Source organism: Sminthopsis crassicaudata, chromosome 3 (assembly GCF_048593235.1).
Source record: "Sminthopsis crassicaudata isolate SCR6 chromosome 3, ASM4859323v1, whole genome shotgun sequence".
In the NCBI taxonomy this organism is placed as follows: domain Eukaryota; kingdom Metazoa; phylum Chordata; class Mammalia; order Dasyuromorphia; family Dasyuridae; genus Sminthopsis; species Sminthopsis crassicaudata.
In genome coordinates, this window is record NC_133619.1 from 441,666,881 (window position 1) to 441,669,528 (window position 2,648).

Consider the following 2,648-nt stretch of genomic DNA (forward strand, 5'->3'; position numbering starts at 1 on the left):
TAGTTGATTCTCTAGGATTCTCTTAATATAGCATACTGTTATCTGCAAAGATTGATAGTTTTGTTTTCTCATTGCCTATTCTAATTCCTTCAATTTATTTTTCTTCTCTTATGCTATAATTAGCATTTCTCTGATAATATTGAATAAGAGTAGTGATGATGGACATCATTGTTTTACTCCAGATCTTATTGGGAAGGCTTCAGGGTTAGTTCCATTATACATAATCATTGCTGATGGTTTTAGATACATACAACTCATCATTTTAAGAAAAATTCCATTTATTCCAATGCTTTCTAATATTTTTCATAGGAATGGGTATTGAATTTTATCAAAAGTTTTTCTGTATCAATTTTTGTTGATTTTGTTATAGATATGATTATGTTGATCGTTTTCCTAATATCGAACCAGCCTTGAATTCTCTATATAAATCTCTATTTCTTCTTCTGTTAATCTAGGAAATCCATTTTGCTTAGATATTCAGATTTATTGACATATAATTGGGCAAGATAACTCCAATAACTGCTTTAATTTTATGTTCATTGGTGGTGAATTCACCCTTTTTGTTTTTGATACTTGTCATTTGGTTTTCTTCTTTCTTTTCTTTCTTTAATCAAATTAAACAATGATTTATTTATTTTATTATTTTTCCATAAACTAGCTCCTAGTTTTATGTATTAATTCAATGGTTTTCTTAGTTTCAATTTTATTAATATTTCCTGTGATTATCAGGATTTCCACTTTGGTATTCATGCATTTTTGTAGCACATGTTCTGAAGCTGTTCTCCCAACTCCCATTGATGAACACTGACATTGGTGAACTCTATTAAATCCCCTTAAGATTCTATAGACAACCCTGAAGGGTGGAAGGATTATCCTTCTAATACTATAGCTTATTAACCAGGTACCACTGATTCCTGCCATAATTATCAGTGATATCAAGTAGTCAACCAGACTTAATTACATTTCATTAGGTATATTTACTAAGGTAGTATAGTAAGAACAATTGGTATATTCCTCCTTCCCAAAAAGAAAGAATGAAATAAAAATCTGTGACATACTCACTCAAGTAAACAAAGTCCAGACTAGAGCAAGTTTTCAAACTAAAGCACAAATGGTCATAACTACTTTTGTTAATGATCCTCTTTAGTGCAGTGTAGCTTTTCTACAATGCAGAAAAGTAGCTTTTCTGTTGGGATCTTTGAAGAGCCTTGAATTTGCTTTCCTTGTCATGTCTAGGTTGTTCTTGACTCCTGATTGCAGATACTGCCACCTGGAGCTATTATCCTAGGGATCTTAGGATACCTGAGGAAAAGTACAAATGTATTACTCTGTGAAGTTCACAAGGATCCTATTCTTGGCAAAGTAGTAGTGCTGCTGGTGGAAGACAAGCAGAGAAGTTATGTCCTCTCCTGCAAGAACTTCCTTCTCAGAAGTTAGGTGGAAGCTTCTTATTGCCGTTGTCAGCTTCTTGATTCCAACTTCCCCAATGGCTTTACACAGGCTACAGAGAGCATCCCTCAAAAACTTTAGTAGGCTTTGTATCACACCTAGGAAGGTGTCCAAGTCTTCATTCACACCTAATGAACAATGGACATGTGTTTCCTCTTGATAAATGTATCGCGGCATGCTTTAAGTGGGTGGAGTAATTGTGTAGAATGACTTGTACCAAGTTTCATTTTTGTGTTTTTGAACCATGTTGGCAAAACAAAAAACAAAAAAAACACACATTTAAAAAAATATAATTCTTGAGAATGGATTTCAGGTCATGCCCTGCACCAAAAAGCATGTATATCATCCTAATAGTACAATAGGAGAATATGACTCAGACAGACTTAGAGAAAGGAATGTGAGCAAATGCAAGTAATAGTTTAAAAAGTCGGGGGAGGAGGGGGAAAGGGCTAATTACAAGTCAGAATATGATAGTAAGCCAACGAGAGATTTTACAAAGGTTCATAATTTCTTATAAAAATAGTGTCTATTGTCACTAAAGTAAGTCATTCCTGCCTCCTTCCAATGACTCTTCAGTATAATAACTATGGACTTGGTCTATCTGCTAGTAAATGAATACAATAGCAATTCTCTTAGCAACAGGTTCATTTCACAAATTACCTGCTTTGACAGAACTTATAGGTAGCAACCCATGCTTATATCTTAAATTTATTTCATTTATATTAATATACAGTTTCCCAAAAGTCTTAGTATAGTTTTAAGCATTAAAAAAAAAAAAATTAATGCAAGTTACTCTGAAGAGTGGTCCCTAATAGTGTGTCAGCAGAATTCAATTTAATATGTATTAAGCAGCTACTACATACAAAACTGCTCAATGTTTCCGTCACTTAATAGAAAAACAAATGGTATGTAGAATTATTTGTTTAAAAAATGATTCTTTAATTTATTGAAAAATATATTTGTAAAATAAAATACCTTTGAAAGGAAGTGTGGGACTAGTGGAAGACATTTGTTATAACTCAACTTCTATTAAACTAAACTGTCTCTTACTTATGTCACTGAATAGCTCAAAGGTCTGAGTCACCTGCCACATGAGTCCTTATTCCATCTTTGTGGAACCTTGGATATGTTCAGTTGGATAAGTCAATATTATGGCTACATTTTAGAAAATATTTTGGCCCAAACAATATTTATGTAGA